Raw genomic sequence first — 14,348 nt, forward strand, 5'->3', positions numbered from 1 at the left:
ACTTGGTGACACAGAAAGAGACAGTTTGACTCATTACATGTTAAAACAACACCACATACCAAGACACTTCACTAAGAACCCTATTGGTTGTGAATGAACTCTGAAATTAGCTGAACCCGGTCACATCTTTTTTTGGTATAAAAATATTTTATTTTATTTGAGCCTCAGCATGTTTGCAGTTTGGCATTTGCAAAATTTGATAATTAGCTATTTTTTTGGGTGGAACCTACCCTCCGTTATTCGCGGAATGAATGTCAAAGACCTTTTTTTAAGACAATTAGGAAATGTTTTAGACTATTGTTATTTTTTATTGTATGTCTCATTCAAACAAGGGTTGTAGTTTATTCATTGATCGTAACTATGTGAAATTGTTTATGAACCAGATTTGGAAGCAGATGCATTGCTCAGCTACAACCAGCAGAGGCGCTGTTGGATAACTGTATAGTTTGCAATTTTTAAAAACATGACCTCAGCGATGGGAAGTTGAGCAACATCCAATTTTCAACCCATGTTTCATGACTGCTAATCAGAAATAGCAGGTTTTTCTTATTTACTGCGCTACGCTTGTCATTTGTCTAAAAGCAGTTTTCATCTTGTCGACCTCTGGTGCTTTGCAACTACACACATGCTAGCGCTTTTTGCTTTAGCCCCAGGCAAGGAACCTGTTTGCCAGTGGTAGTCTGCACTAGACACTCTCATTAACACAGAGGTATTAATAATAATAATAGTAATAATGATGTGTCCAAATTTGTAAGTTGAGTTAAGTGAGTTAAGAGATGAAAGGTAGATGAAAAAGCTTAAAAAAAACAAAAAAACTAAAACTAAACATGACTAAAAAGTGACTCCAAAATGTTCAAAAAGGAAGAGAGGCAGAAAATGACCATAATATGTTCATAAAATTGCCAAAAATGTCACAAATTTGACAGAAAGGCAGAAGAGTCTATAAATGTATGAAAAACTAAGTCTGAAAAATTATAAAATGTATTGTTATTATTATTATTTTTAAATGGAAGACGAAAGGTAAAAGAAAATGTATCTCTCTCTAATCTCTGGTCGCTGCATATTTCCTCTTATGGTGCAGCTCTAATTAGCTCTTGGGCCCTCAGTGCATTCGACTAACACACCGTTTCGTTCATCATAATGTTCAAAAGTTTTGTGGCTCCAGACACATTTTATGTTATTTATTTGGCCAAAAATGTCTCTTTTGACAGTAAAGGTTGCTGACCTCTGTGTTAGGTTGAGTTAATTCCACAATCAGTGCCACCATTAGACTCAGAAACCACACCTCTTTGGTGGCTACACACCAATTTCCAGTTTTCACGTGGTGGGTGATATGCCACTAAATGAATAAATATGTATTTTAAAGCAGGACAAATCTGGCCAAATTATGTCAAATTCCGGTGTGTGCCATGGCACTCTGGATGGGAATCACTGGTCGAAAGAAGAACACGGCATCAGCTATGGGAAGTTGAGCTACTACATTTCACATTAACTACCTACTCGGGTTGCCAAATTTGGTAATTTTTGGACAGTTCTTATGACTAAAAAAGCTTGCTTTAATATAATACCTGTCAAAACGTCCACATCTTAACTTCCCATGGATATTTACAGGAAATGTTCAAACCTTTTCGCAACCCATCTCACTCAAATCAGCCCACTTTTTTAGTGTGCTTCACATGTTACTTGCTAACAATTTCCATCTTCTCAACCTCTGGATCTCAGAGACTACACATGCTTGCACCTCTTGCTTTCGCCCCGGGCAAGGAACCTGTTTGGCTGTGGTAGCCTCCACCGTATACTCTCATTAACACACAACATACACTTTTAACTGGTCTCGCTGCACCGACTGTCAAAACCGAAAAACCTCTCGGCCTTTTCCAGCCATCACAGCTCTTGACAGAACGAGGCAGCAAACGGATGGCGTTCACATGAAAAGAGAGAGGTCAATCGTCGGTTTGAGCGGGTAAAAAAAGTGTGAACATGTCATCGAACAAAAATGCTTAAGGAGCACGTGCTGAGAGAAGGATGCTAAACAGAGGGGGACGGGCGCTATTAAGATGACATCAGGTACAAGTGCTCAACAGCTGCACGGGAGTGCCGCCTGTCATGGAGGGCGGAAAATGGAGGGCAAAACAAGGGAACACTGATTGACTCGCGGCAACAAGGGAGCGGAGTCATCACCCGTCTAAGCATGTGCTGATTGAGTCTGGCCCTTTTTAACCAGCAGGGCCTTTGGAGACCCGCTAGTTGGCAGTCGGGTCGCTGGGGTGCTGGCGGAGGCGCGGCGCTTCAAAAAGCTCCTCGCGCCTCACTGAGCGAGCCGCGTGTTGCGCGGAATGCGTCGCTCTGAGGCCCACTCGGACGCCGAGGCAACAGCTGGGATATGACATCAGCCTGAGCGTTGGCCATGTTTTCACTCACTGGAGCAATTCGCCTCTTTAAAAGGTTCCATCGGTACCACTCGGGCGAGCTGCAGAGAGGTGCTTTTCATCTCGTTGGCCGTGCGAGCCGCCAGCTGTTGCTAAAAAGGGTGAGAGAGGCCACAGCGTTGCACTCATAGTGGCTCATTGTCTTTGATTGGAACGCCAACATTCCTAAATGAAAACAATCTTATCGTTAGACAATTTTAATACTATTAACTCTTATGTGTTCACTCTTTGTTGCATCAGAACACAATATCAGGCAGCAGCGAGGTCTCCACTAAGTGATGCAGAATAATTTACAGCAAGACGAAGAGGCAGAGAAGGCCCCCAATAGTCATCGTGTAGTAATTCTTCCTAGGAGAAATAATTATGCCTTAGAGAATAGTATAGTAGTTAAATTCTCTGTTTGTTGTTGTGTGTTAAAGTATGAGTTGTTTGAAGGTTTAACAATATAGTAACATCTATGCTTATTTCTTTAACATTTTGCATTATGTTATTAGGATAGTACCGTTTTGTTAGAAGAAATTTTATGGTTTGGTTGAACATTTTACAGTGTTATGCTAACTGGAAAAAAAACAAAAAAAATATTGGAGAAAAAAACTCCGCAACTATGTGAAACTGTGGGTGCCGGACTGTGAAAATGCAGGGGCCAAATGTAGTTTTTAAGTTGTAATATTAGCAATCACCACTAGATAGCAGGCATTACTTAGTTGCGCTTATACGGAGTCTTATGTTGCCATATATTACGCGATTAGGCCTAATATTTTTTGGGAATGATATACAGGACAAAGAGTACCTCAATATTAAAATTCAGAGTGAGTTGGATTTTGGGATTGGGGGGGTGGGTTGGTGGGGGCAACGCGCAAAATGAGTTCTTGTGCATTTTTGTGCCGTCTTTGAATTGTATAATTTTGTATGCAAGAGAGCCCGTTCACTGATAAAAAAAAAAATACAGTATGTGGTGATTTTGTTGTTTGTTTTAAACCCTTTGTTGTTGGATTAGGATTGTGGATCTTTTATTAATTAAGAAATATATTATCAAAAATTAAGTATATTAACTCATTCACTCCCAGCCATTTCCACTGAAGCAACCCCCTTTGCTCGCGGCTGTTTTACTGGATTTTGACTCATTTTGCAAGGCCCACAGAATATTGTGTTCTATTGCTATAAAACATGAAACATTAGAGTCTCTTCTTTCATCAGGAAAAAAACAATATAGCCCATGTGTAGCTTAGAATATAGCAAAATTTCATCATTATTCACAAAGAAAAAGAGCTTGTTGCAACATGTCCCTAGTTGATCTTTTATACCCTGCTGCCACCTGCTGGCTATTTTTTTGTAATAACTACCATTGCTTTATGCCATCAAACCTTCTGTATGCACATGTCTCTAGTGTCGTACATGTTTTGGCAACATTTCCCAATGTTAGGTTTGACCTCTGCACAGGTACTTGAGAATTAATTTTCATGAGTACTGCAGCCATACGGCGCTTTGAATCACAGCTTCCTGCAGCGGCCTCTTAGAAACACTAAACTCAACCTCCTCAGAGTACATGCTGCGATTTATCACTTTCAGAACGTTAGAAAAAAAGAAGCGAAAAAAATAATCCCTTTTTGCTTTCGTCTGGTGTCCAAGTATCCTTTCCAGCATGACACCGAGGGACCAATTGAGAAAGAACTCTTATTTGCACTGCTCTGCGCTGTGTTACGTCTGAACGGAACAGAAAGCACACATTGCCTGCAGTCAGTAATCGCTAGGGTGGAAGAAAAGAATAGCTACAAAGCAGCTTAGCACATTTAGCGAGTGCTTATTAAGCCTCGTGCCTCCGCGTCGGCTGCCGAGAGATAAAGTCGAGCTATTTGCTTCAGACGGACGGCGAGTCTTGGGTATTTCTGATGAAATGCTGTGACATCGAGACGACTCGCTCGCTGGATGCTCTCCTCTGCGTAAAGCGCCAAGCTACACACCTCCGAGAGTTGCGCAGTTTGATACATATTTGTGTTGTCGAGCGTTTAGGCACTTAGAAGCTTTCTTAGCCACCGACCGCCTGGATTTGTGCTGTCGCTTTGTACAAGTTTTAATGCGACTGTTAAAGCTGCAGACCCTGCTCACAATGGAAAGATGCCGATCAAGACCCATTTTAAGACAATGGAGAACTGTGTAGAATCTTATCATGCGGTTATTTGGGGGGTCAGAAGATGTACCCAAACTATAAATGTAGAGGTCATAGGTTATGTAGCATTAGCATATGAAATTAATATAATTTTAACCACCAGGATGTATAACATAAAATAACATAAAATAACATAAAATAACATAAATTAACATACATTAACATAAAAACAAGAAAGAAAGAAAGAAAGACTTCAAAATATAAAGCAGTTTAGGAGTCACTGACAATGTACATTGGCCTGGCTTTGGTGCACGTAGCATCTGCTCAGTTCCCACACAGTGACTGTGTGAATATGAGTATAAAAAGGTTGTCAGTCTCAAAATGTGTCTTGTGGCTGATGGGCCACCAGTGCAAGGTGTATTCCGCCTTTTGCCAAAAGTCAGCTGGGATAGGAACCCTGCAAACATGATAAGCAGCTGACTGTATTTGGGACAGATGTGTAAACCCTTAAACCGGGTACACACATAATATGTACCAGTGATCAGGATATTTTGAACCCGATTCTCCCCTTTTGAGCAAATCAAAGGAGATTATTTACAATTAACATGCTATGTGTGGTGTGTTAAAGAACAACTAAACTCAAGATGATATTTTCAACAGGAATATCTGATGCTGTATACTTAAGTATATTTTATTTTACAATGTTCATTAATTAACCTCCCCCCCTACACACACACACACTATTAATTTCAATAATATGCCCCAAAAATATGTTCTATGACATCAAAGTAAAAAAATGTATATAATCATAGGCCTTTTAATTGCTATATTATATAGGTTGTGCCACATTTTACATTTTGCTGACATTTTTTACCGCCATCTTTCTATTACGGATACCCGAACGAGCAGAACTTTGCGAACGTGTCCGCCTCGCTGCTCGCTGGCGTTTCACCATGTGCCACACACCGGAGAAGAGAGGGACGTCGCTTGGTAAAGTATTGTTCAGCATTTCAGCGGGTCAAAAAAAGAAAACGCTGCCAAGTACTACACTACAGGTGAGCCACTCTTTCTCCTGCAGTGCCTTCCTTTTTTCCTTTGATTCGAGCACTTCCACTTTTTCACTGGCCTCCCGGTGGCCGTGCTAAATACCTTAGCTAATCCTAGCACTATTGCTATCAACAGTTACACACTATCTCTGGCTGACTACAGACCTGCAGGACACTGTGTGTGACTTTGCAGTCCGTTCCCGAAGCTGATTGGCTGGTGCGAAGAAATGTATTTATTTATTTTTAAACGTTGGTGAATATGTGAATGTGCGGATTTTAAGTGAGCCGCACCGTGTCCCGCTCCAAATACAAACAACATCCGCACCACACCACACGCATACGTGCCCGCCGGTGCAAACTACTGTACATTGACTATAAAGTGCAATCGCACCGCCTGGAAATGCTCACCCCACCCGCTCTTTGGCGTTTAATGTAGCCTACCATTAGCCAACGTGTCTGTGGTGTGGACACATTTCAATTTATATTGTGCTTTGTTAAAATGCCAATGCTAAATACATATTTTCTAATATTATATTTTTAATTAATTATAATAAATGAAATGATAGTAAAAAATTGCCATCATTTTTTTCCCGGCGTTTCGGTTTTCAGCCAAGCATTTCTTATTTTCGGTTTTGGCCAAATATTTTCATTTCGGTGCATCCCTAATTCTATTAGTTCTCTACTAGATGGCACTAAATTCTAAAACTCTACACACTGTCTCTTTAAACGGGAAGTCAACCTTAAAAGTTTTTTGACAATAATATGTTATATGTGACCTCACTAGCCTAAACATGACATTCTGATAAATATTAGTTTTGTGGATTATGAGTTATGCAGCAAAATCCAGCCATTTTTATCCATTTCAGGGCGCGGCCATTTTGCCACTTGCTGATGACATTACATTTGCTTAGCCCTAAGGCAACAACCAATCAGAGCTCACCTGTTGTCTGAAGCTGAGCTGTACCGTATTTAGACTAGTGGGGCTGCATAGAACAAATTATTGTAGCATGCAGACAGCCATTTTTAGATCTTTTTCATCTCACCAGTGTGCAAATTAGCAAAACTTTATTCACTATAAGAACCAACTGAAATGGTAAATATTCAACAATGACAATCTAAATATTGGACAGAACCACTAATATAGCCAGCTGGTGGCGGAATATCACCTGGTTGACTCACATTGGCTGTTATTGCATTGTTCAAGTTGGTATCCTACCTTATATTATTGCCACCATATAACTGTTGCTACCAACATTAACACGACACCAACCGTCAAATTATATTTAATCACTAATTTAATATTAAATAATTCTAATTAATTACAGTAATTTGTTAAATTTGTATACGTATCAGTCACCAATGCTAGCGGCTAGTAGCTACTAGCGAGTACTCGGTAGACTCGTGACACTTAGCAGACTACTTTTCAAAGGCAGTTTAATAGGCAAAAATGAATCTCCACACTAACCTTTGATACTGACAGCCTGGCACAATTGCAGTTCCTACCAATCAATTTTTAACAAACCATACTTTCTCAAATGTGCTGCAATAGCAGGCAAGAGTGCTACTGGTGTTTTGACATCACTACCAGTCAGCAACACCCCACCCGAGATTTATAAAGTAATACTTGAATAAAATACCCACTCCCAAGTAGCTCGGTAACGGCCAACAATAATTTACAGTAGCATAGTAGGTTCAAGCATTTGTCCCTCACCAAAGTTACGCCACTGGAATATTGAAAGTGTGCTTTCGTCCTACTGTACACAGTGTTTCTTTTGTTGCGCAGTTGTTGTTGTGTTTGAATCCGAAGGCTGTCGGTGGCTAGTTGCGCACGAACATCCTTAAAAGGCACTGGCAGGTTCTCACAACTCACCACTCGGCCTTGTGAAGCCCAAAGGGAACCAACAGCATTGTGACCGTCTCGGCTTACTTAAGCTTCCCTTTGTGTCGCTGCCAAATGCACGGGCCCGTCGCATGCTCGTTCTCACGTTATTGCCCTGTCGTGCGCAATCAAGCGCTTCGCTCACAGCTGACTGATTAAGTTATAAGAACGAAGGAGAGAGACAGAGTGACACGGAGCACTTTAAGTTACTTACTTGAAGTCAAAATCACGACACAATTGCCGCTTTGTGTCTGATGAAAGTAGCTGTTAACCTTTTAGTCGATCTCCACTGGAGTTCAGACATCAGACACCAATTGATGTTAATCAGACTAATGGCTGCTTTGACTGAATGTACAGTCTTAAATCCTTTCTATTTCTTTTAATATACAGTACAGAACAGGGATTTTACATTGTTCCTGCCCCCACACACACACACACACACAATCCGAACGCGACAGATCTACAATCTGACATTTCCTTTAAAACTTTGATCTGCATTTTTTTTTTACTCCAAATTCTACCCGTTCATTAGTCCACCATTAGTAACCGCATCAGTTTGCCAGCCCGTCCGTGACCGTGATTCGTTAACAAGGACAGACAGCGCGATACAGCTCTAATTGAACACTAGCTCAAATGATCCTCGGAACAGGCACGGGAAATATTTCATGAGTTTGATGCAATTTGTTGAGAAAGTAGGAATACAAAATAATGAGTGTGATATCCCTGTAATTTTAATGGATGGCATTACAAATATCACAAACTGTTTTAAATTACAGTTTTGGATCCTAATTTCCTATCAGTGCGGCAAAAGTATTTTGTGGGTGGTTTTGAAAATAATTGATAGCTGATGTGAACCGCTTTAAACGCAGTGCTAAAACATGGTGACATCTTACGATCATTTCTGCAACTTTTAATTACAAAGATTTACGTTTATCAAGCAATATCACTTTTTACACGCTTCAAGTTACATAAAAATATGACAACTCAATGCTGCATCCATAAAGACAATAATGTTCATCGATCTGAACATTAAAAATCTTGTCTTTGGATAGAGTATAATGAATGGTATGGGCCTCAATACCAATCCCTAGGTGACACCATAAGTAATATTTAAGAATGATGAGCATTGATTGTCAATCAGTACAAATTGCTTCCAAATAACTTTTAATCATTGCCATAGAATGCCCCAATATGAATTTGATCTAACTTAGCAATATGTTAGAATATGTCTTAGCAAAAATAAATTAGTTTTTGCCCATGTTGAATTTTTAATTAATCTTGCCAAAGAACTGAATAAAAATTCACATGTGCTGTCGATCTATTACTTCTGAATCCATATTGACTTTCTGAGAGTACTTTCATCTAACCTTATATTGAACAGTTTTTCTAATATTTTTGAGAATTGTACAAGTAATTAAGCTGGTGTATAGTTTGTAAAATGGTGCGGAGTGGCAAAATATTTCCTGGGCATTTTTGAAAAATATCGATAGCTGATGCCATTTTACACATGGTGCTGAGATCTGGTGGCATCTTTTGATCATCTCTAAAGCTCTTAAACTCAACAACAAGAAATTTATTATCAAAAATGAACTATATTAACTCATTCACTCCCAGCCATTTTTACTGAAGCAACTCCCTTCTCTCCCGGCTGTTTTACTGTTTTATGACAGATTTTGCAAGGTCCACTAAATATTCTGTTCCATTGCTATAAGAAACATGGAACCTACCAAAAGAAAGATTAGAGTCTCTTCTTTCATCAGGAAAAAAAGAGTATATTTATATCTGTTTCCATTTTGCAGCAATTAGCATTACAATATATCTAAGTGTCATCATTATTCACATTCCTGTTGAAAACACTGGGAAAAAGCGCTTGTTGCAACTTGAGCTTGTTGCATGGCCCTGGCTGATCTCTTATACTCTGCTACCACCTGCTGGCCATTTTATGTAATAACTACCATTGCTTTAAGCAACCTCTTCATGTCAGAAGCTGTATCAAAGCTTTCTGTGTGCTCTAGCATTAAAAAAAACATAAAACACGTATAAATAAGTTTCTGTGAGTGCAGAACAAAGTATTAAAAAACGTATTATATATATATATTATGGGTTTGAATGAGTTAATTGCAATTAATTGCAATTAGGTTTATCACGCAAATATCACTTTTTACACTACATTTGTCATTTGTTACTCATACTGCAACCATAAATACAACAATGTTCATCAGTTTAAACATGTAATATATTGTCTTCTTTGTAGTAGCAAATCCATTTTAATGGGAGACACTTATCTGTTCTTAACAACCATTTCCATGCCAGTGTTTCAAAGAGCAAATGCATACTGCTGCAAGCAGTTGCCATTGTGTTCAACATCCCATCATGATGTCCCCCTTTAAACAGCAAACTAGTTGAAATAGAGAATCAACAGCATGTCTCCATGCAGCCAAGTAATGCACTTTATTTTGTTGATATTTGATTAATTTCTTATTGACTTCCTAACAATCAAATGAATCAAATATTATGCCCTTCCCCAGCTATCATAGTGTGGTTTCCGCCCAAAGACCCCTGCTGTGTTTACAGCATTAATTAAAGGATACAAACAAACACTTGGATACATTTTGTTATTTCCTTTTCAGAGCACAGCAAATGAGTAAAAATATGCAAAAGTTAAGTGACAAAAGTTTTGGGCCAAAATTGGGTCAAGAAAAGGAAAAAGGGGCCATCAAAGGGGAGCAAGAGTCCGATAATCATAACATCCACATTAACGCAGCTTCAAATGAAAGGCTGCAATGACGAATTGGAGCAAACGAAGCACTATTGAAGAAAACAATCAAATATTAAAAGAGGGCATAGCAATGTGCCCCTGTGACATCAAGGCGATGAATCAAATGGTCATCATTGCCTCCATTTAGTGTAAGAGAAATAAAAGAGGTGTCATGGAGACCCGGCTGGCCCAGGCTCATTAGCCACATGGGAAAACCGACACCCACAACCATAGCAAGGATGTGATTCAGGCAAATCAGGTCGTTATGATAATGCGGATTCTCAGAATAAGACACTTTTGCTCTTGTGTTCTATTTTGTTTGCCCAACAAAGTTAAAACATAAAACTAAAACATAAAATTGGTTCTTTCCTTTGATGTTAAATCTTTGAGCTTTGGGATGAATCCAATTGGATCAGTATTTTAAGTAAGGTCCCCCTTTTTATGGTATTTTATGTTATGTTATTACTTAAGTAAAGTGGAACAATATGCTCTGGAATGCTAATTAACCTCTGATTTGTTCGACTTTAGAAAGAGTTTTCTCCATTGGAAATAATGGATGGCTGCAGTAGTAAGTGTAAGTGTAGTAAGTGGTTAGCACATCTGTATTAAGGGAAGTTTGCCCCTGTCAAATGTGAAGCCTTTAATCAGTGTTCACTGCTCGGGTCCTAAAAATTATGTCGAATCTGAAAAAATTGGAGTGTTAAAATTGCAGAGTTAAATTTGTGGGAGTTCATTTTAACTCCCATAGTGTAATTGTAATGTTTTCAGGATTAAATTGTGTGTAGAGAAGGTTTTATTTCACAGAGTTGATCGCCTAGAGTTCAATCTAAATCTAACCTCCGCAGAGTGTTAGATTGGCTCCGCCTTAAATCTGCTCGTCTCCAGTTTGAGAGAGACGAGTATCACTGGGAAATACTGACAGTCTTGAAAGACAAAAGGAGTTAATGAATTAATTTTCAGTCTTACTGTGGTCAACGTTAACATAGCCTACTTTATTCTCCTCAAAAGAGGTGTTAAAGTTAAAGTTGAAAACCGCCGTTACATCGGCCATCATTGACACATAACCACATTTCGGCGAATGCGCTTTCTTATTTTCGCCGAGTACTTTATGAGGCGAACGAAGCCTCGAAGAAAAAAAATCCGTCCGTGTACTTTTATTCGCTTTAAAAAAAGTCTGAGTTTCGCTAAACGCGGAAGCTTTCGTCCGTGACGGGCCGATGTTGACGTAACCACATTTTCGGCGAGTACTTTATGCCTCGAAAAAAATATATATTTTCGGGGGTTCACTATATATAAAAAAAAAATTTAATAAAAAAAAAAATTTAATAAAAAAAAAACTTACAGGTTACATTTTGTTATTACACCCAAACCACTATGTACCTTGGTGTGCCTGGATAGTCTAATGGTTAAGGTTACTACCTACGTTGTGGGAGATCGCTGGTTCGATTCCCCTTTGTGGTAAATCTTTTAGGAGTCATCTTTTATGAGTGTCTGAGGAGAGTTAAATGTCTACTCCTGTGAGTTAAAAATGTACTCTTTCCCAGTGTTAACTATTTTACAAGTGTTAATTTGACTATGGAAATTGTGGAGCCATATAAACTCTGAACAAGTGTTGAAATCAACTCTGTGAGAGTCAATTCATCACTGGGCTTTTTGCTGTGTACTGTAAGTACATGGCAGGAATATCCGTTAAGATTATCTTTTGGATGTTGGAGCGTCCTTACGCTTGTCGGGAGGGGAGATTTGGGGCTGCAATCTGACAAATTCTCCTGCCGTGTGAACTAGGCTTTAGGTATAGTTCTAAGTTATAAATGACACGACACTACTCACAATTTTTTTTAGATATTTGGCTTTAAGGGGAAATGTATGGAAATTGTAAAGTTCATGCTACAGTGATATTATATCATGAAAGAAGGACATTTAAGTAGAAGGATGCACTGGTGATTTCCTCATGTCAAACATTTGATTGAAACAAAAGTTAACAACAAAAAAGTTCAACATCTCCATAACTCGTTATGTGCCCTTGAGCAACAATTACAGCTTGACAATGACGTCTCATGCTGTTCATAAATCGACTCATTGCCCGCTGAGGCATGACATCTCTTCTTGAAGGGCAGCCCTCTGTTTCATTGAGGTTCTGGGGTGCAGTTTCGAAACACTACATGGAGACTCAGCTGATCCCATAGGTTTTCAAAAGGATTCAGGTCTGGAGAAAGGGCAGGCCATTCCATTTGAGGTACACCATTCTCCAACAGCTGCACCCTGATCATGGCACCTCCATGAGCTGTAGCGTTGTCGTATGTGGATTAAAACAGCAACTTGTGCAAAAAAAAGTATTGGAACATTTAACAGTTGGACATGTGCATTCAAAAGCTTAGAGAATGTCACATTAAGTTCACCTGTAAAGGTTTGAATGCATTTTAGATTCGTCCTGAAATTTCCCCAGAAAGCTAAATATCCCTAACTTTTTGTGAGTAATGTATGTTGTGTTATTGTTATTTGCACCACTGTCTGCTAAAAATAAATGAAAAGTAACCAATATTTTTTTTTAAATTTTTGTTGCGTTTTCCTGTTATACCGAATTCGTACCGAACCGTGACTCCAAAACCGAAGTGTGTACCGAACTGTGACTTCTGTGAACCGTTATAACCCTAGTTGATATTAAGCTGACGTTTGTAAACTTATGGGAACATGTTTTGATGGCATACAAGACGAGTCAACTCTTAAACATGAAACATGATTCTTTTCTTTTTTTTTCAGTACAATAACAATACAAGTCAATATACAAGGGGAAACTATTTTGTGTGCAGATAGTAGAGACCCTTTTTTTCATTTTGCCAAATTAGCAAAATCCATATACAGGTAGTATAATGTTAAATTACTTTTGAACTTTTTTACAACTTTTTTAGACTTACAGGAGTTGAATGAGTACTTTTTTTACACAGTAAATAGAGTGTGAGTACTCCACCTGTGCAAATAACAACAACACACACTCGTCAACCAAGAAATCAAAACCAAAATTTACCTGGAGACGAAATGGGCTCTACATCCTTATGAATCCAAGTAGACCTAGAAAATGAAGAATACATCACCGTTTTATTCTCAAAATCTAACAGAACAGGACAATAAAAAACACCAGACTGTAGGAAAAAGGCCACACAAATGATTATTAGAACAGGTCTAATTTTAAAACCCTGCATACTGTCTCAACAACCCAAAATGTTGCATTACCATTTATCTGTATAGTAAAAGAAGTAGCTTTTGACATTTAAAGTTTATTTTAGCATGGCCCAGCCAAAAAGAGAGAATTCAAGTGACAGCCCTTCCTTCCGTGCTCCATCCTCTTAATTGCACGGTGGACAATTGTGAGGCACTTTGGGGAATTTGGCCAGCGACGCGGCACAGATTAACAGTCCCAGCACGCTTTGTTGCTGCTGTATTTGCATGATAATTAGTCGATGGCAGCGCGTGCGTGCGTGCTCATTTATTTATTACTTCACTAATATAGGTACACAGGGAGCGAGTGAGCAAGCCCGTGAGCAAGAAGAGAACACACAACAATGTGCATTAATTAAAGTGATTAAAGCATCCAACTGAACTTTGCCTTCGTGTGTTTTTTCAACTAATGAGCAAAGTGGCAAATGACTGGTTGACTTTTATAGCAATTAATTGTACCGTTTCCATTCATTTATCCCTATTCATCTTGTATTTGCACTCTTAAGCCATCCTATTAATCTGGGATCTTTTTCTATTGATAACTAAGTGGTAAGTGGAACATTCGCTTACAAGCAGGGTTGTAATAGTTTTGGATGTTTCATTATATTTGTTTTTTTATTTCATTTTGACTTTAGTTTTTTAAATTCGGTCAGGTTAAATTAATTCTTAGAGCGGGTTTTTTCATTTTTATTTATTCCAAAGTGCTTTGTTTTAGTTTTTGTATTATATGGTATAGTTTTTATTTTTTAATCTATAGTATTTGTTGAGTGCAAGATAATATATATATATATATATATATATATATATATATAATTTTATTTATTTATTTATTTATTTTTTAAAGGTCACACTAAGCGTTGGTTGTGGGAAAAGTAAATTAAATTACAATTTTAAAAAAACAGTTCGACCTTCC

General features: G+C 38.4%; 1 long non-coding RNA gene across 5 annotated transcripts in view; it reads right to left on the reverse strand.

Annotated features, from left to right (window-relative positions):
• The window catches only part of LOC147164389 (uncharacterized), a 69,107-nt gene that overhangs the window by 37,284 nt on the left and 17,475 nt on the right, over positions 1-14,348 (reverse strand). For all 5 annotated transcript variants that reach the window (XR_015096696.1, XR_015096697.1, XR_015096698.1 and 2 more), the window contains exon 2: positions 13,245-13,288. This is a non-coding gene — a long non-coding RNA (uncharacterized LOC147164389). The remainder of the gene's footprint in view (positions 1-13,244; positions 13,289-14,348) is intronic.

The sequence above is a fragment of the Leptonotus elevatus genome, chromosome 12, assembly GCF_054856555.1.
Source record: "Leptonotus elevatus isolate MCC_2025b chromosome 12, RoL_Lele_1.0, whole genome shotgun sequence".
NCBI lineage: Eukaryota > Metazoa > Chordata > Actinopteri > Syngnathiformes > Syngnathidae > Leptonotus > Leptonotus elevatus.